At 39.2% G+C, this 21,613-nt stretch overlaps 1 long non-coding RNA gene and 1 pseudogene across 1 annotated transcript; one reads left to right on the top strand and one right to left on the bottom strand.

Moving 5' to 3' along the window:
* Window positions 1–13,894: 13,894 nt before the first annotated feature.
* LOC131230617 (calcium-dependent protein kinase SK5-like) lies at window positions 13,895–15,769 on the top strand (annotated as a pseudogene).
* Window positions 15,770–18,627: 2,858 nt separating this feature from the next.
* On the bottom strand, window positions 18,628–19,891 carry LOC131230868 (uncharacterized). The gene is made up of 3 exons (XR_009164119.1): window positions 18,978–19,891; window positions 18,826–18,886; window positions 18,628–18,671 (listed from the first exon to the last, which is right to left on the bottom strand). It is a non-coding gene; the product is annotated as an uncharacterized LOC131230868 (long non-coding RNA).
* Between the last annotated feature and the right edge of the window lie 1,722 nt (window positions 19,892–21,613).

Below are 21,613 nucleotides of genomic sequence, written 5' to 3'. Positions count from 1 at the left end.
CCATTTACGGTGAGACCACGATCACACCTAATTAATCCACTCCCTTCCGTAGGAATGTGGTGTGCAACACCTAGGTTGCTATTGGACGGTGTTTTGTGGGGCTCACCATGGTGCGTGTGTTTTATCCATACTGTCTATCCATTTTAAATAATTTCTTTAGGGCCTGAGATAAACAATGAGGTAGATCCAAATCTCATCTGAAGTAGACCACGGTATGGGAAAATAATAATAATTGAACACTCACCGTTGAAAACATCCTACACCTATATGTTAAGATTTATTTTCTATCAAACATATTGATTAGGTCATAAAGGCCAGGATTAAGGAAAAAACAAATATCAGCATAATCCAAAACTTATGTGACCCCAAAAAGTTTTTAACCGTGGGTGTTAAATAACCATTATTTCCTGTGGTGTGGTCCACCTGAGATTTGGATCTGGCTCAGTTTTTCGACATGCCATAGAATGAGCTAAAAATACAGATGGTTGGTGTGGATATACAGTTGATACGTTAAGGTGGACCCCATAATCAGGGCAGCACCATGTTGAATTAGACATGATCTGCACCCAATACATTTCCCTTTATCTGCCCGGAAATTACAGCTAGCTGATCATAGGTTTGAAAGACATGTCTTACCCTAGTGCACATGGGGCGCACCATGATGGTGAGGAGAAATCCACTCTGTCCATCCATTTTAGTAGATCATGTTAAGGCATGAGATCAAAATTCAGGCAGATTTGAAACTCAAGTGGGCCAAACAAGTGAAAACAGTAGAAAGGGATGGCTTACTGTTCAAAACTTTTTAGGCTGGACCGTAATGTTTATATTCAATCCAAACCATTCATATAGTGACCAACTGTTCATAAGATCATCACCACTAGGATGAATTGGAAAAAAAAAAAAAAAAAGAGCTAATCAAAAGCTTATGCAACCCCACAAATGTTTCAACGGTGGGAAACAATATCTATTGTTTTCTGTTGTGTGGCCCACTTGAGCTTTGGATTTGCTTCATTTTTGGGCTCATGCCTTAAAATGAATTGAAAAAATATATGAACAAGGTGAATTTCTCACAAAAATCATAGTTGGCCCTGGCTACCTTGGGATTCCTCAACATCAACTACCACTGTTTTATATGAAGAACATTTTAGCATTTCCCAAAATATGATATGCAGTAGCAACGCCAAGTTGTTAAATCAATGCCGGAGGGAAAAGGCCGGCTCATTACTTTAAATAACTTAAAAATAGACAGTCTTTCATAAATTGACTAAAAACTAGGAGTTAATAAATAACTCCTTTTATTTGAAGGGTCCGTTTAACATCTTCCATTGGTACAAAAAGTAGTGCGTAAAACCTAGGTTGAATTGACTAAATTCTGGAAATACTGTATATAAATTAAATTTCCAAATTCAGATTCTCCAAACAATACTAACTACTGATTCATAGAAACTTGTCTGCTTTAATAGCACAGCAGGATATTTCTCATTTTTATCCGTCCAATAATTTTCCACCAATCCTATGGTTAGATATTTAAACAAGGGTAATTTTTAGGTCATGGCACATACAAACTGAGACCCATAATTTGGGTAGTTCAATTAATATTCCATATATGCAATTTCTAAGTATCATCCATCACACTCTCCCAGAGCATCAAAACTTTTCTAACTGAGTAACAGTAGAGCTTTGGTGGTCCAGTGGCTGTGGAATAAGTACGTAATATCTTTTCTCAGTGGGAAATTGCGTAGTTACTTCACTTGCCTCACACGTGGCAACGAGGCAAACATGTGTGACATCTGAAGCTTTGTTGATCCTACTGCTATGATGTAAAAAAATTAGGCAAAAAATAAGCAAAAGGTAGGCCACATGTGTACGAAGAAAATGGACGGTCCAGAGAAATCGATCAACAGTGGATGTAGAAGAGTGGCCCACCTGGTAATCATATTGGCCTGATTTTTGAAGCATGATATGTACAGAGGTTCATCTGACAAACAGATCTGTTGCCACACATGTACCTCTCGTTTCAACGTGTGAGGGTGCATGTGCACTCAATTCCAGTCCATTTCTCCCGTTATACCCGTTCAGCGATTGCTTGGCATCTTTCATGATTTTCTCGGTCGTGGAAGCTGCTTCACCCTCTTACCCGTGATAGACGGGTAAGTAGTTGTTCGAGGGAGTTGATTAGGTGATACCCTGGATCTCCCAAGGTGAGTAGGACCCATTACTCTAGGGCTCACTGTGATGTATGTGCCTTATATCCACACTGTCTGACCATTTTGAAACCTCGTTTTAGAAACGATCCAAAAAATAAAACTGACTCAAGCCTTAGGTTGACCACACCACAGGAAAAAGTCATGATTGAATCCTCATCATTGAAATCTTAATGAATTCCACCAGAATGTTTCTTTGCCATCTAACTTGTTGATAAAGTCACAAGCACCTAGATGAAGAGACTACACAAATATCATCTTGATCCAAAGCTTTTGTGCCCCACAAGAGGTTTTTAATGGTTAATCACCACTGTTTCCCGATTCATGTATGTCCATGCCCTAAAATGAGCTTTAGGGTGTGGATGTAGTCACATATATAACAGTGAACCCCAGAGTCAGGGTACAGGGTCTCACCGAATCCGCTCCCTTTGTTCGACTGTCCTAGCTTAGAACCGGGCAAATGAGATTTAGGGTGTGGATGTAGTCACATATATCACAGTGAGCCCCAGAGTCAGGGTATGGGGTCTCACCGAATCTGCTCCCATTGTTCGACTGTCCTAATTTAGAACTGGGCAAATGAGATTTAGGGTGTGGATGTAGTCACATATATCACAGTGAGCCCCAGAGTCAGGGTACGGGGTCTCACCGAATCCGCTCCCTTTGTTCGACTGTCCTAATTTAGAACCGGGCAAATGAGATTTAGGGTGTGGATGTAGTCACATATATCACAGTGAGCCCCAGAGTCAGGGTATGGGGTCTCACCGAATCTGCTCCCATTGTTCGACTGTCCTAATTTAGAACCGGGCCCACAGTTCTGGTGCTGAGCATGAAATGGATATTACTTTGGTGGATGCCTATTGCGTACTGACACTGCGACTGGAGAGGTCGCTCCCGGACGGATGCGGATTTCTCGCTAAAACCTCTAAGATGTTCCTGTGCAGGAAACTGGCGAGGCAATCAAGATGTTTGTGAGAAATCCACCCCGTCTATCCATTTTTTGAACTCATTTTAAGATTTAAGATCAAAACTTATTTGGATACAAGACTCAAGTGGGCCACACTAAAGGGGATTGAGCAAACACCATTGAAACATTCCTGTGGCGACAAAAGTTTTGTATCCTTCTAAGTTTTGTGTTTCAGTTTATCCTGACCTTATAAACAGTTTTAAATGTCACATAAACATCAAGGTAGAGCTCCGGAAGGTTTCAACAGTAAAATTTTCTTTCCTCACTTTTTTCTCTCTCATGCCTACGTGAGTATTGGTCGAATGCCTAAGAAAAGTCCACAAACTTAAATGATGGAGTGGATTTCTAACAAAAGGTGGGCCATATGTGTACGAAGAAAATAGATGGTGCAGAGAAATCGATCAACAGTGGATGTAGAAGAGTGGCCCACCCGGTAATCATATTGGCCTGATTTTTGAGGCATGACATGTACAGAGGTTCGTCTGACAAACAGCTCTGTTGCCACACATGTACCTCTCGTTTCAACGTGTGAGGGTGCATGTGCACTCAATTCCAGTCCATTTCTCCCGTTATATACGTTCAGCGATTGCATAGCATCTTTCCTGATTTTCTCTGTCGAGGAAGCTGCTTCACCCTCTTGCGCGCGGCGTGATAGACGGGTAAGTAGTTGTTCCAGGGAGTGGATTATGTGAGACACCGGATCCACCAAGGTGTTATGAGTATCACAGTGATGTATGTGCCTTATATTGACACTGTCCAACCATTTTGAAACCTCATTTTAGAGTATGATCCAAAAAATAAAACTGACTCAAATCTTAGGTGGACCACACCACAGGAAACAGTTATGATTGAATCCTCACCATTAAAATCTTAATGAATTCCACCAAAATGTTTATTTGCCATCTAACTTGTTGATAAGGTCACAAACACTTAGATGAAGAGACTACACAAATATCGTCTTGATCCAAAGCTTTTGTGCCCCGCAGGCGGTTTTTAATGTTTAATCACCACTGTTTCCTGATTCCCGTATAACGGTCCATGCCCTAAAATGAGCTTTAGGGTGTGGATGTAGTCACATATATCATAGTGAACCCCAGAGTTAGGGTGCCCCGCAGGCGGTTTTTAATGTTTAATCACCACTGTTTCCTGATTCCCGTATAACGGTCCATGCCCTAAAATGAGCTTTAGGGTGTGGATGTAGTCACATATATCATAGTGAACCCCAGAGTTAGGGTACGGGGTCTCCCCGAATCTGCTCCCATTGTTCAACTGTCCTGATATAGAACCGGGCCAGTTCTCGTCAAGAAATGGATATTACATTGGTGGACGCCTATTGCGCACCGAGGCAACTGAGATGTTCGTGCCCAGGAAACTGGGTGAGGCAACCAAGATGTTTGTGAGAAATCCACCCTGTCTATCCATTTTTTGAGCTCATTTTAAGATATAAGATCAAAACTTACTCGGATACAAGATTCAAGTGGGCCACACTAAAGAGGATTGAGCAAACACCATTAAAACATTCTTGTGGCCACAAAAGTTTTGTATCATGATAAGTTTTGTGTTTCAGTTCATCCCAGCCTTATAAACAGTTTTAGATGTCATATAAACATCAAGGTAGAGCTCGGGAAAGTTTCCACGGCAAAAATTTCTTTCATCACTTTTCTCTCTCTCATGCCTACCTGAGTTTTGGTCAAATGCCTAAAAATTAGCTCACAAAATGAAATGACAGACTGGATTTCTAACAAACATTATAATGGCCAACTAAGTTCCCAGCTGAGAAACTTAATGAGAAAAGCTTTCAGGAAATCCGGACAGTGCTCCATGGCCTCACAATGGTGCATGTTTTTTGTCCACACTGTCCATCCATTTTAGATTATTATTTTAGGACATTAGCCATGATTAGAGCAAAATGAGGCAGATCCAAATATCTGGAAGACAGCGCTACATGTGGTGATTGGAACAGCAATCATTAAAAACTTTCTGTCCAATGTAATGTTTATTTGATATATAATATGTTGATCAGGTTATAAAGAACTCGATGACGAAGGGAAAACAAAAATATTAGCTTGATTCAAAACTTTTATAGCCCCAATAAGTTTTTAATGGTGGGCGATCAATCACCATTTTTTTTCCTCTAGAGTGGTTTACAGGAGAGTTGATCTACTTCATTTTCTGGGTTGCAAAATGAACATAGGGCATGGATAAAACACATACATTGTAGTGGAGCTCACAGAGCACCAATGGTCACTGATGAGACTGCTAGGATGTTTTGATCGGTGCCAGCTTTTCTGGTGCTCCATCATTTTTGGACCCATAATTATGGACGGACCAAATTGACCTGCATGTACAATGTACAACTCGCCACTTTTCATGTGGTGCAACATGTGAGATTCGACGGTTCACCGTAGAAAATTATTCTACTTTTTGAGGCACCAGACATGGGACGCAGATCCAATCCGTGACTGTGGAGCCCACTGTGATGTACGTGATTAATATCCATGCCGTCCATCCAGTTTGCCAACTCATTATAGGGCATCATTCCAAAAATGAAGTAGATTCAAATCTCAGGTGGACCACACCACGATTGAATGCTCACCATTAAAAATTTTCTAGGGCCCATCCAAGCTGTTGCTATGATATGAAAAAAGAAAAAAATAAAAATGAATGGGCGGTGTGGATAAAACCCATACATCAACGCAATCCGCTTCCAACCTTCCATTACATTTCTTTAACACCACGTCAAGGAAGAGGAGGATCTGAATCAAAATTCTTTGTAGGGTGATTCTGAGATTCATTATCTTTTGGAAAGAATGAAGCTTTCCACATAAAGAGTCAATTAACGTCCATGCAAGAGCTGTAGGCAACACTCAACCGACTTGCTAATACGCTAATTTCACCCCGAGCTCAAGGCAAATCTCAACCGCCCGTGGTTATTGTATGACACAACCTAGATTTTCATATGGCACTACTAGAGGTGAATCGTAGGGCTATCCTAAATGAGTCGAGCTCTAATGACGAAGACATTGATGATGGCTTTTCCCGATGACTAGTCCATGGAGGCGATCGACTACATTATACTGAAAGAGACTATTAAGGTATGGCCAAACTTTTCATTTTTAATCGCTTATTACGTATATAAGATTTTCTTAATTGGTTAGCCGAAGTAGAACGATATTTTGATTACATGTACGTGTCGGAACATAAAAACGTGAGATTACTAGCATTCAAATTAAAATCTAGTGCTTCTGAATAGTGTGAGCAATTACAACTCTCACGTGCCCGACAGAATAAGGTGCCCATCTAATCATGGCCATGGATGAGACGCCTTCTTCGATCACGATTCCTCCCTGGTGATTCCAAACATGTATTGCTCCAGCAATACCAAAATTGCCAATAGGGGAATCGAACCATCACAGATTACACTGAAGAATTTCAGTGATTGGCAACGCGGAATGACTTGTTCGAGACCAAATCATAGAAAGTAGCACGGTTCATTGGCGGTTTACGATCGACAATTCATGACCTTCAGATGCACCCGGTTGGGACCGTAGATGAAGTGGTTCAGTTGGTAGGTAGGGCGGAAACGTAACTTTTAAGAGTTCCTTTGACTCGGACCCCATGACGGGTCCCACGCAGGACTCAACACTGACTAAAGGAAAGGACCCAATATGAGGAAGTCATCAACCTCCTATAACCACAAACCATGACATGAGGAGCGGTCCATTTAAGCTTCAACATGCACCACCCACAACAGCGGGTCTGAGTAGGATTCCAAATTCTTATGGTCGGCCAAGGCCAAACAATTGTTATCATTGTGGCCAATTGGGCCACCTATCAAACACCTGTCATTAATGCCCTACAACCCACTTGGCCATTAATGAAAGGGGCACTAAAGGTGATGCAGCAAAAGAATGCTCTAGATTTGATGAAGATGAGCAAATCGTTGAGGAGTGAGCTGGTGATGAAGAATGGTTGGCCGATGATCATGGCGAATCCTTGGTGTAAGGCGATTATTGTACACTCCACGAAAGGATGTACACCCACAGCGGCACAATATATTTCGTACTCAGTACACTGTCAATGGCAAGGTCTATGATGTAATTATAAATAGTGGCATTAATAAGAACATTGTTTCAAAGGTGATGGTGAATAAGTTGCAGCTACCTACAACAAAGCATCTTTCCCCTTACTTGATTGACTAATAAAAAAGGCAAATGAGACCAGGGTAAGTAAGCAATGTACTGTCTCATTTTCAATTGGTAAAAATTATTCGGATCAAGTACTTTGTGACGTGGTCAACGTGGAAGCATGCCACATGTTATTCGGTTGACCATGGTAATTGGACCGTGATGCGATCCACCGAGGATGAGATAAAATTTACGTCTTCATTAAGGATGGTCGAAAAATGGTCATTGCCCCTATGCACCAGAGAACCACCCTGAAGCTTTTAAAGTGGGGGAGAGTTCCTCCTGACCATTCAGAATTTCATGGAGGAATCTAAGGAAACCAGTAAGGTGTACGTCATAGTGGTAAAGGGTGAGGAATCAAAGTCCTTGAACATTCCTCCAAGTTTAAGGCCGTTGCTGAATGAATTCAAAGAAATTTGGTCCAATGAACTTCCCGATGGATTGCCTCTCACGCGAGATATTCAACACTATATCGACATTGTCTCCGAGTCTAGTTTACCCAATGGTCCTCAATATCGGATGAGCCTGAAGGAGTATGATATTATGTAAAGGCAAGTGGAAGAATTAATCTGTAAGTGTTTAATCTGAAAAAGCATGAGCCCATGCACCGTACCAGCCCAATTAACTCCAAAGAAAGATGGGAGTTGGCGAATGTGTGTCGATAGCTAGGCGATCAACAAGATTACCATAAAATACAGATTTCCCACTCCATGACTAGATGATATGTTAGACATGCTTGAGGGTACAAAATTATTTTCTAAATCGAATTTGGTAGCTACCATCAGATTCGAATAAGACCGGGTGATATGTGGAAGACAGCTTTTAAGTCCAAGGAAGGGTTGTATGAATGGTTAGTCATGCCCTTCGGTCTTTTGAACCCACCTAGTACATTTATGAGGTTGATGAACCAAGTTCTAAAGCCATTCATTGGGCATTTCATAGTATTCTACTTTAATGACATTTTAATATACAGTTAAGATGAAGTATGTAATATGGAACACCTCGAACTGGTCCTTCAATGCTCACTAAAAACAAATTGTATCTCAATATAAATAATATAGCTTTTTGATCGATAGCCTGTTATTTTTGGGCTTTTTCGTGACATCCACGTAGATTCGAGTGGATGATGGAAATTGGTGAAAGCCATTAGGGAATGGCTAGTTCTAACAAACATCCACGAAGTACTGAGTTTTTACGGATTGACAAAATTTTATCGTTGGTTTATGAAGATTTTTAGCACCATTGTGTCACCAATTACTGATTGCATGAAGAAGGCACCATTTCAGTGGATTGACGAAGCTGATAGGAGCTTTGTTGAAATCAAGTATAGATTGTCCACAACCGCGGTTCCAGTACTTCTCAGTTTCGAAAAACTATTTGAGGCTAAATGTGATACTTCATATATCAGAATTTGGAGAGTTTTATCTTAAGAAGATAGGCTAATAGTCTTTTGCAGTGAAAATCTTAGTGATGCACGCAAAAAATAGTTGACCTACGAGCTTGAATTGTATGCAGTGGTCTAGGCACAGTGACATTGGTGACATTACTTAATTCAGAGGGAGTTCATTTTTTACACAGATCATCAAGCTCTCAAATTCATTAATAGTTAGGCTAACATGAATCGTGTGCATGCTAGATAGGTTACATTTTTGAAGGAGTCCACATTCATTTTTCAGTATAAGTCAGGGCAACAGAACAAGGTAACTGATGGACTTAGCCGCTGTGCTTCACTACTTGTTACAATGAGCAATGTGGTGGTCGACTTCGACTATCTCAATGAGCTGTATGGCGAGGACGAGGACTTTAATGATGCATGTATGAGGTACCAAGAGGTTCAACCCATTAACTTGTATATGCAAGATAGTTTCATTTTCAAAAGAAATCGATTGTGCATCCCCCAAAGTTTTCTAAAGGAGCAGATTATTCAAGAGTTATTGGAGGTAGTCTTAGCGAACATCTTATGCAAGACAAAATGTTAGTTTTTATAAAGGAGCGGTATATATTATTAGCCGTAATTAGTACGTGACATGGTTAAAGTAGTTTATCGTTGTCATGTTTTTTAGACATCCTATGGGTGGTCTCAAAATACGGGCCTATACACCCTGTTACCTGTGCTTGATGGCCCTTGGGAGGACTTATCTATGTACTTAATGCTTAGTATCTCATGAACACGACATAGATCCAGTGTTCATAACGGTAAATCGTTTGTAAAATATGATGTACTTTATCTCATGTAAGAATACCCTCGATGCAACACACATAGAGAATCTATTATTTAGAAAGATCGTGCGGTTACACGGGGTTCCCAATACCATTACTTCTTTAAGCGTTGTGCACACTTTTGTTTGTCAAATTTTGATGAGACAAAACATCTTAAGTGATGAAAAATGAACTTTCAAATGGACCTTCAAGAAAGATGCAAAGTTCACCTTCAAGAACAAACCATGAAGATTGGATAGTGCAAGAACAAGTTCAAGTCATGGATAATTGATCAAGCTAAAGAATATTAAAGTTCTACTACATTTCTAGAAGAAGATCAAACTCCTTCTTCAAATGCACTTCAAGTTGAAGTTCAACTAAGCACTATTGAAGATTCAAGTAGAAGATTCAAGCTATGCACTTTGATGTCCAGTTTTCTCAGGTATAAATGACTCTAGAAAGACCTTAGACTTAGGTGCTTTCAAATGTTAACCTTATATAAGTTTTTATACTTTGATTAGGCTTTAGTTCGACTAGTCTAAACCTCGGTTCGACTAGTCTAAGATTTGGTTCGACTAGTTTAAGATTCAAACTCAAAAAACGGATATTTCTGGTGGTTTCTTGACTAGTCAGCAAGCTGCTCAACTAGTCGAAGGGTGCTCAACTCGAAGTCCAGCTATTATTTTTAGTACCCTCGACCATTCGAAGGCTGTGCTCGACTAGTCGAACAGGGCTCTTGACCAGTCGAAGAATGGTTTTATCCAATCGCGCCCAAAATTTGAAATTTGGTTGGATCTTAGACGAATCGAAGGAAACCTTAGACGAGTCGAAGCAATAACATTTCAGCTTATAAATAGAGGTATTCTCTCATTTCAAAATTACCAATTCAAGTTAAGAAAAGCCTTCATTTAGAAAGAGAGAAGTCCCTACTATCATCAAGCTATTGCACAGTATTTTATAATTCTGTTTATATAGCTTTTGTTTTGATTCTTTAATATTTAGTTTATGAATCTTACTTTTTAAAATAGAATAATCACTCTTCTTTTTGAGATCTAAAGGATTCAAACAAGTAGCCTGAGGTTTGAATTAATTTAAAATCAATTTAGAACCTAGAACCCTTGATTGTATTATTAGACATTGAACATTCTACATCAAACAAAGCGGTTCTACGGGCTAAATAAAAAACGTCTTCAAAAAAGAAGATAAGTATCATTTTGTACTTTTGTTTTTAGTTTCTTTGAGATATCCAGAAAATCTCATGTATTGGTTTTGACTAAGATAGCCAAAAAATCTCAGCGTGGGGTATTATTTGTGATAGCCCATTTAAAAACATAACTACATAGGTTTTAAGATGAACTTGTGAAAACCTTGATTATTAGTGAATGCCAATATCACGTGGGCTGTGATTATTGGGAGTGGAGTAGGTGTGGTTATTTGAGAACAGTTGGTGTACACACCGAACTATTATAACTTCTGGTGTCTATGGTAAATGGTTTAAGTTTTTGTATATGTGGTGAATGATTATAATTTGTTTATGTTTATGTGGTAAATACTTGTAATAGATAGCTCTTTCTTGTCTCTTGTTTAGTTTGTGATATTGATCCTTACTACGTTCATGAAATCAGGTTGTCCTACCTAAAACTTTGTTTTTAATGTAAGATTGTCCTATGAATAAAGTTTGAATCAATTTCTCAATACTACTACTACTAAGATTAGTGATTTATTCTGATTTATTTATTATTTCAGTACCTTAAAATTTTTATTTGGCATAGTCTTATTCACCCCCCCATTTTTAGGATTGTTAGCTCGCCTCTTTCAACTTCTGACAGTGACATAAAGTTCATTAGCCACTTTTGGCGCAGTTTCTGGAATCAGTTTCGTATACAACTTTAGTTCAGAAGTGTCTACCACCCATAAATCGATGGGTAGATTGAAGTTGTGGATCAGAAGTTGGGAAACCTCCTTCAATGTGTTTTAGGTGATAAACCGAAGTAATGGGATTTGACCTTATCTTAAACAAAATTTTCATTCAACTATATAGTGAACCGCTAGACAGGAAAGTCCCAATTCTATATTGTTTATAGTCGAGTGCCCCGCTATACACTTGACTTAGTCCATTTGCCCAAACTCTCAGGCATGAGCATTGCAGCAGAACATATGGCGGACTAAATCGTAGATATTCATGTAGATGTGAAAGCTAAGTTGCAAGCCTTGAATGACAAGTATAAGGAGTAAGCCGACAAGAGTTGGCGACAAAAGGTGTTTGAAGTGGACAACCATGTTATGGTCCTTCTACATAAGGAGAGATTTCCGTCGGGACTTACAACAAGTTGAAGAATAAGAAGATTGGACCGATACTGATTCTTTGAAAGATAAATAACGATACTCACGTTGTTAATCTTCCCAATGACATTGAGATCTCACATACTTTTAACATCATAAACCTAACTGAGTATTATGAAACAAAGCGGGATGAGAACTCGAGGACGAATTTTTTTGAAGTAAAGGGGACTGATGTAAAGTGGGTCGCAGACACCTTCACGTCAAAGATGGACTAGAGAAGGCTCGATCAGAGGCGGAAGTGATCAGGATCGTCAGAACTCAAAAAAAGGCATATCTCACAAACCAGAATGAGTTATTCGACATACCATATATGATTTTGGGGTAGGAGAAGCTACTTTAGCCACCAAACTGGCTGTTCTGGGTTGTCAAGCCGAATTTGCGAGATTCCATCAGATCGACGATTGAAAGTCCATTTTAATTTCATTTTTACTATTTATAGTAAGTTTTAATTCAATTATAACGCTTGATCCTTTGAGCTTTAGAAGTGGTGCCCAACATGAAATGGCTGAGAAAAATTAAGAGAATAACATGGTCAGGCCAAATTGAGGGCTGTATGTTTTTTCAATTACATGTATAAGTACGAGTAAATAGTAAATGATTACTTCCGGAGGGTGTTTGTTTTTTATATATATATATATATATATATATATATATATATATATATATATGGGAAAAGGTACTATACGCTCGACCTTACCGTGGCACTCCGTAAGGTCGAGCGCTGTCGTAATGCTGGCCGTCGGATGCGGCAATTTTAAATCAACGGTGGGCGTCAAAACGGGATTCGAAGGAGGGAGACCGGTTGTTCCGGTTACCTTGAGGCCCTAGCCGTGCAACCATCACTTTCTCCCCCTCGTTACCTACCAGCAGTGGAAACCCCGTCCAGCCCTCTCTCCCTCAATCCCTACCACCAGCTACACCCGTGTACAGCCCTCTCTCTCTCCCTCAATCCCTACCACCAGCTATGCCCGCGTACAGCCCTCTCTCTTTCTCCCTCAATCCCGACCACCAGCCACATTCGCCTCCACCTCTCTCTCTCTCCTTCTCTCCCTCAATCGGTACCACCAGCCGCGGCCGCCTCCACCTCTCTCTCCCTCGTTCCCTACCACCACGCTGTGCAGCCTCAGATTGAGCGTTACAGGTAAGGCCTCTGTTTTTTGGTATTTTCTTTCTTCTTCTTCTTTTTTTTTTTTTTTTTGACCAGGTCACCCTTGATCGTAGATGATTGAGTTGCTCTTGATAGACCTCTGGATTCTGCAGTTTTATCACGCCTAAAGCAGTTCTCTGCAATGAACAAACTTAAAAAGATGGCCTTTGCGGGTAAGCTTTTGATGATATGTTCTGAAAGATCACTGCATCATTCCAACCAAAGTCATGTTATGTTGCGATTGGGGTCCTGTTCAAAGATTTTTGCCATGCTTCTGCTCTAAAATCTTGCAACCGCAGGCTACTTTTGGAAGTTCTAGGTTTCCAAGTCTGGGTGCAAATGGGGTTGAGCTGGGACAGGCCAGGCTGGTCTGGGCTGAGGCTTAACCAAAGCCTGATCCATGTTCTAGATACCCAATCCCAGGCCTGTTCCACTAGATAAGCATCTAGGTACAAGCCCCTCAATATGAATGATAAATTGCAAATCAAAATTTAGTGCAATTTAGTGCCAAGCCCCTCAATATGAATGATAAATTGCAAATCAAAATTTGAAATCACCGTAAGTGCAATTTAGTGCCAAGCCCCTCAATATGAATGATAAATTGCAAATCAAAATTTGATTATTTCCACTTTGGTGGACTGAAATTTCAATTCAATTGGATAGTGAATCTCAGGCTGTGTTTGGCTGTGCACAAATCAGATAAATTATGAACATTGAGTTTAATCGAGAATACTAATATAATATGAATGCTGAATCATTATTATTCATTTTAACAATTAAGAGGAAATGACGAGAAATAATGACGTCTCCTAGTATTCATAATAAGCAGTAGCCCTCAGTTTGTAGTTAAATGTCTCCTAGTATTTTCCAATTGAACTGCAAAATAATCTCAGAGAACAGACATAACAAGATTGCAATTTTCAATCTTCAGCGTTCATATCGAAGGTTTGGGCTCCAAATTGCAGTTATTTCATGTTGAAGTAGGAATGTAACTGCAGTTCAAGGGATACTTCCTCATTTTGATTACTAGGAAAGATCTCTAATTTTTTCACTGAAGTTTCGTGATTTAATCCAACTCAACCCTATAACATCTCCAGTGCTCTGTTGATGAGGCTGATTGCAATACATGCAAGTGCTTTGTCAAACCAGTGTTTTAAATAGCCTATGCTACGTAGCATAGCCTAGTTTTGTGCTACATTGCTCATGAAAATAGCAAGTGACCTGCAACTTACACTACAAGCTATGCGATACACTACGTTACCTATGCTGCACGCTCTGTAGCGTCCGCTACATGTTATTTTTCACTTAAATAAGTAAAGATCAATTAATGTCTTTAATGATTTCCTTTTGTTACATTTGGCTATTTTCACTAAAAATTAGTAAATGTTTTCAATGATTTTAGTGAAGTAATACGAACAACAGTATTATATCCGTTCCGTTAGTGTTTTTATCTTTATATTTACTACTTGCCCTTTTTTTTTCCCTGAAATTTTGATTAAAAATATAAAAGTAGCAGCTTCCGCTTCACACTTTAGAGGGGTAAACACTACATGTTATTCCCTATTTAAAACACTGGTTCAAACACTCAAGCGTGCATTTATGTATTTCTTTGTTAAACTTTTAAAGATAACTTAGATACTTGTGAACTAACCAAACTTCATATGATTATGTTTGGAATTGGACAGGCTGACATTGACAAGTGGCACCATAGATTATGGCGAATTTCTTGCTGCTACAGTGCATTTGAACAAGATGGAGAGAGGAGAATTTGATATCTGCTTTCTGTTTTTTCGACAAAGATGGCAATGGTTACATAACAATTGATGAACTTCAACATGCCTGCCGTGAGTTTGGTTTAAGCAAGGTCCACCTTGATGATATGATCAAAATAAATTGATCAAGACAATGTGCGTCTCTCTCTCTCTCTCTCTCTCTCTCTCTCTCTCTCTCTCTACTATTTCTGGAATCACAAATTTATTTACTGTTGCAGATCTTTCTCAATATAGTATACATTTTTGTCTCTTTGGGTTTTCACTTCCAGTCTGGAAAGAACTGCTAGACTATGGTGCACATTTCCACCATCTTAAAATCCAGACCATCCAAATTGTGGGCCCCATTTAGGATAGAGCATACTCCAAATGTTACACTGATTGGAATTGGATGATCCTAGCCTTAAAATGGATGGTTAACACAAAAGGGTCGTAGTAATAAAACTGCATCTATTGAATGGTTCATACCTTCTGATCAGAGTGATTTTTGCAGTAGGCTCCATCCACTGAAAGTTTTGGAATTCTGGATTGACATACAAGATTTCAGTTGTGAATTATCTTATGTCCCCTGAAATTCCATCTGTTCTGCATGTATTCCTTCCCAAGTGTTGCTGAATTTTATCATTTGGGTGTATATTTTCAGGATGGCCAGATCGATTACAGTGAATTTGCTGCGATGATGAGGAAAGGCAATGGTGGCATTGGGAGGAGAACAATGAAATATAGCTTGAACATCAACTTGGGTGACGCCCTCAGAATGGCAGACCACGCTCCCTTGTCGAATCAGAAGTGAAAGCGATCACTTTCTTTATTTATAGTATAACTAGGAAATACTTAATGACTGAAAGAACATGAGGGCTAAATCTTCTAATGTTCATTGCCCCAGCTATTGTTTACATCACTTGATAACATAGCAGGATTCAAGCTTACCTCGGGAAGTTTTTTTTTTTTTTCACACCATAAGTTTGTGTTTAAATGGACTTTCTAATCATTCGCGCAAATGACCCCGATGTCGAAAAATTGGTAGGCTGATGCTGGGGCATAGAAGGAGGGTGGCCAGCTTTCCCACCTGCAAATCGAAGGTGATTGAACATCATGCGATGGACTGCACATGAATCTGTTCTTGGGATCTTTCTTCCATTTTTCATGTAATCTTTGAACGAGTCTTTGCTAAGGTTAGGTTTCCTACATGCTTTATGAGTGTAATCAGTGATGTGTTGAGATTTGTGAAATTGGTTATTGTTAGTATACGAGAGACATTATTATAATTTCGATCAGGGCATGTACTACAATGGTAAGAAATCCCATTATTGTAATTTATTGTCTTTTTACTAAAAACTGTAGGCCCTCGCTACAGCTATTAACCGTAGCTTCTACGTACGTCGGCCTATTGCTACGATTAAATACAAATATAATCCGTAGCTATATGCCTTTTGAGTTATCGAAAGTGTAGCTACGGATTTAACCCGTATGATTTATTCGTACCCATATCTTGAAGGCCTTTGATACGATACCATTGGTACCATGTTCTACGGCCTTTATCCGTAGCTTTTGTGCTTCCTCTGTTAGTGTTAATTAATACAATCTGTTGCATAAATTGTATTTTTGATTTCATATTAGTGTTAGTTAATACAATAGACATGTGATATGTTGGCCAGAAAGACAGTTGCATGTGAAAGTTCACAATCACATGCATCCCATGAATGGAAACTTCACCAAGAAGCAATGTGTGACATGCATCAACTGATCCCAAGCGCAGTTAAAGGAGCAGAAGTTATGTCCAGTGAGCAGCCCATTGTAGAAATTTTTCCAAGAATCATAAGAATTCTTGCTTTGGATATGATTGGCAAAACGGAATAGTAATGCCAACCCCAAATAGTTGGGAGTTGGGACAAGGCTATAATGATGGGTTGAACACAATAATGAAAATTTGCACATGAGGTGCGCATATTTATTAGCTTTGTTCACCTGCAGTAATGTTCTTCTTCACACCCTCGAGGACATGGAATGACCGAAGGCAATGTAAACCGCTTAGAGTGAGGCAAAGCCAAGCTACCATTTACTAGCGCCTCCAAGACCTCTTTTGGTACAACATTGTTGTTCTTCATATTACTTGAAGAACATGACTGTACACTGTCATAGTTCGCCATGAGAGTATTATCTTCTTCATCCGATAATTCAACTGGACAAGCCTCTTCTAAAGAATGTGAAGATGTCCCATGATCATGTTCTGTATTTGCTGGTAATCCCAGAGATTGCAAATAGAGTTTCCTACCAATCTGAAGTTCTATTGAACCAATATAACAAAAACAGTAGCTACATACAAGGCAGTCAACCTGCAAAACATAAGAAATTAGTGAGCGATATGTATATATGAGAGGCCAATGTAAGAAGAGTGAGACTAAACCACTGCATGACCTCCACACTTGTTGGATGGCGGTTACTCATCCACCATACACGTGGGACATGGCATATATGTATTTCAATGCCAACCATCAAAATAGTCAGCCCCACTGTGGGTGCAGCAAAGCCCACAAATCACACCGAATGACTGATCTTAACCACACATCCAAAAATCTCACTTTACCATCCGCTTATGTCACACTTGTACTTTCCCTTGCCTTCCCTAGTTTACTGTCAATCCAAACACACCCTAATAGATCACAAAATGTAAAAGATAATCCTCAACATTGAAAAGGCAAAGCATGATCTACGAATTGTTTCTAGCATCATTCGTGATGCCTTTTCTAACTTTTCCAATTTTTCCTGTTTTCTCACACGCTAGTAATTGAGCACAAAACTTTTTAGACCCAGTCTGCAAAAAACCATAATCTTCAGCAAAGCATTGGAATGCAGCTGCAATATACTATAACAGAACTGTACTCTATAGCATATACTGTACCGAAGCGGGTTTAATTGTATTAACTAACACTATAATAGAAACTCAGAAACATTTCAAATTAGATTGATTGGGACTCTTCCCTCTCAAAGAAAACCACAGCAGAAACCACCCTTCCCATCTCCTTATGAAGCTTTCTCACCCCTTCAAAAATCTCCCACAAGCCTTGCAGGGATGCCTGCCCCTCCAAGCCTTTTCAATGCTACCAGCTGCATCTTACAAACCCATGAGAGGTTTCCCATACATCACTACCACCACCACCATCATCCACACCATTCATATCAAATGAAAGATGGAGTTTACATGCTTGGAGGGGAGAATAGCTGTAGCTCTTCTGATGGGAGCTGCAGTCAGATCTGCTACAGCAAGGAAAATGGTCTACAATATGGTGGAGGTGAACAGACGGGGGTGAATGATAGCTATTTCTATGGTGGGTTGGATGAAACCCAGAAGATATTCAATGGCTTCAATGGGCCGTGGGGATAAGTTCCATTAGAGTATGGTTATGAATGATAGCTTTTTCTACGATGCAAGTGCAATGATGTTGGAGGGAACAAAGCCCAAGGGAGGGATATGTACAACTGACTGTAAAATCATAAATTGGATTGTTCCAGTCTATGAAAGATAAGGGAAAGCACAAAATCTTGCAATCATACCAAGTCAATTAATATTTCTCACTTATTTACTTCTATGTATGTTATTAGAAAAGAGAAAATGTTATTCAAAATTTCAATGACCTTAAAACACCGATCAACAATAGCTGAATGTTTCACTGTCCTTGAAACATGCACGTAAATATTTTATAATAAGAATATGAAAATCGAAAAAATAAAAATAAAAAATGCACGTTATTGCCATGAAAATGAAATCAATCCACATCGTCGACATTAAGAGTAGTGGATGCTTCAATCTTCCGATCTATAATAGGTATCTTCTTAGTAAACAATTTCAAGTTATTCCTGCATACAAAACGACCAGAAAAATTTTCAATTATACATCCATTGAAACTTAACTATATGCATGAAAAGGAAAAGAACCAAAAAAATGTAGTTATCAAAAGGAAAAGAACATATATTTAAGTTATTGTTTTAATAAAAGGGTTAGAATTCGTACATGTAGCCGATGGCGCAAGCTTGTAGACATTTAAGACACCATGCCTTTGGTACCGATCAATCTAATCATGTGAGATTATATAAGTACGTGAAAATCGAAAGTATATATTAAGCATTCATTAATAAATGCCTTGATAGTTATTTTTTAATTACCTTGATTTAACATCCTACCACGACCCTGTACTATATTTTTTCCTCTTGGCCTACCAACTGCTTTTCCCTTTCCTCTTTCAACGTTACTGCCATAACTGTGGAGATAATGAATGTAGTTTAAAATAATGCAATGTATGTAAGAAATCAAATAAAAATACAAGAAAAAAATATATACCTGGCTTCTTCAGATGCATTATCAAGTTGGTTATATATAGGACAATTTCGTTTATCATGCCCAATAACCCACTTGTTACACCCACGACATAACTTACTATTCTCCTCCCTGCCAGATTTAAATCTTTTACTCGTTCGGCCTTTAGTACTAACAACCATCGGATCAAGTACTACGTAAGAGTTCTTAGAATGTGCATTGAACAATAGATTGCTTTCACCACCCTCAACATTCTTGTCAATACTGGTTTCTTCTTCGACTCCACATTTTTGACGAACATTTGCAACCAAATCTTCTAAAGCTGATAACACAGGTTCCATTATTTCTGGAGTCCTCGTTCCTTCATTTATTAAATAGTTCATCATACGAGACATTTTATTGCGCCCCAAGATGGTTGACTCATCAATGTTTGAAGACAGAGGAGTTGAGTCACTTTTATTTTTTTCTTTCGCATTTCGTGTCCACCTTTTAAGTATATAATGAAAAGGCATTTTTATGATGGATTCTTCCTTGAACACAACTAATAAATGCCTGCAAACAATCCCACGAAATTCGAAGCTCTGACAAGTACAAGAACCGAACCGTTCATCATGGTTCCAAATAATTGTATACATTTTATCATTCCTTCTATAGTCGAATATATTATATTTACTTAATGGTCCTTCCCTTACTACCAACTTATTAACAAGTAAAGCACTTGCCTTCACCTCTACTTGAAAGTCATAAAATACTTCTCTTGTATAAATTTTTGCCATCTCTATTTCAATATCAATCGAGGTTATTGCTACAGGTATACTATATAAAGTGTCACAATCTGATTTCAACTCATTATGCCGACGTTTTTGTAAAGCGCGATCATATCCTTCTGCAAATTCTAATAACGTTGACTTATGACTTACAAAATAATCAAAGAAGGCATTCATACCTTCACTCCGTTGTGTCGTTGACATCCCCGCATAAAATGTTTTCTTGACATAAGTGGAATCCACATTTTACGTATTGTGTACAAATCTTGTAACCATTTATTTTCTTCAAGATTATAATCTACAATCATTTTCGACCATAATGCATCAAATTCGGCTTCCTGATCGCACATATATACACAATTTCTCCAATCAGTGTTGAATGATGGGTTCTCATTAATTACTTTACCTAACTTCTCTGGAAGCTTCTGAACAATGTGCCACATGCACAACCTATGCTCGGTATTTGGAAATACACTTGCAATTGCAGCAGCAATTGTTGGATCCTGATCTGTGATTATGGCCTTTGGAAGCTTCCCACCCATAGCTTGTAACCATGATTGAAATAACCATTCGAAATCTTCAATGGTTTCACCAAACAGAGAAATTCGGGGGTCGAGCATAACTCGGCTCCCGAGTTCCAAAACATCACTTATGCAACATAATTAATGAGAGATGTATGTTGACTGTATTAGTACATAAAACGGGATAGATTAAGCCAAAACGCAGATATGATTCAAGGATAAGTGAATAAAGCAAGCGGAAGACTTATAGTAAAATATGTGTACAAGTGTAAGTCCCGAATTACATATACAACCGGATCGTGTAAAAGTGTTATTTATCAAAATTATAAGTACAAGTTACATCATTTCGATTCCCAAAATAGTAATCCCATAGATCCCGCGCAATACACCGAGGCTCGCTAGAACCCGTCTCAAAACTGCATATAGGAGAAGGCGGCCTCGTCGTCATCAAGCTCCCGCTCTCCTCAGACGTCACATCCACATCTGCAACATCGGGGCCTAAGACAGTCTGGTGGGTGTGCAACACCGCCCAAACGTGGGAGTGAGTGATCAACTTAGTGGAACAATAAGGCCTTTGGTTAACATGTTATCGAGTTCAATCAAACAAGAATGATAAAGCAGACAATTAAATAAATCCTAAGTACTCTTATTAATGCAAGTATGAATGCGATGATGCGTGCCCTTACGCGTACACCCTCGGCGTTTTCATATTAAGTTACGCATGACATCGCCTCAAAGTGCGCCACATCTACAAAGCACATGCAAATTCGGTGAATGGATATTATTACAAAGTTGTTATTAGTCCAATTCATACATCAGGATTGGGATAGCACTTACACCTTCCTCATATCATCATCCAAACAGTGATCCATACTAGGGTCGTCAATCCTAGACATCTCATACGATCATATGTTTGAGGTCGTAGCAAAGGGCTCGTCACCAATCAATGCACGCCTTTCATGCCCTTACTACCACAGATCGGCTCGTCACCTCCTTGTGGTATCCAGGTATGCTCGAGGTCACTACAAAGGGCTCGTCACCAATCAATGTAGGCCGACAGCACGAATATAGTGTCCCATACCACCATAATCGGCTCACGAGATTAAGTTGCTCACTGGTCACTACGGGGAGGCTCGTCACCCCAGCGTAGGCCGACAGCTCGACCACGGTGTCCCATACCACCATGTCCGGCTCATG

The sequence above is a fragment of the Magnolia sinica genome, chromosome 17, assembly GCF_029962835.1.
Source record: "Magnolia sinica isolate HGM2019 chromosome 17, MsV1, whole genome shotgun sequence".
Lineage (NCBI taxonomy): Eukaryota > Viridiplantae > Streptophyta > Magnoliopsida > Magnoliales > Magnoliaceae > Magnolia > Magnolia sinica.
Note: the sequence above shows the minus strand (reverse complement) of the source record. Positions and strands in the feature narration are given on the sequence as shown.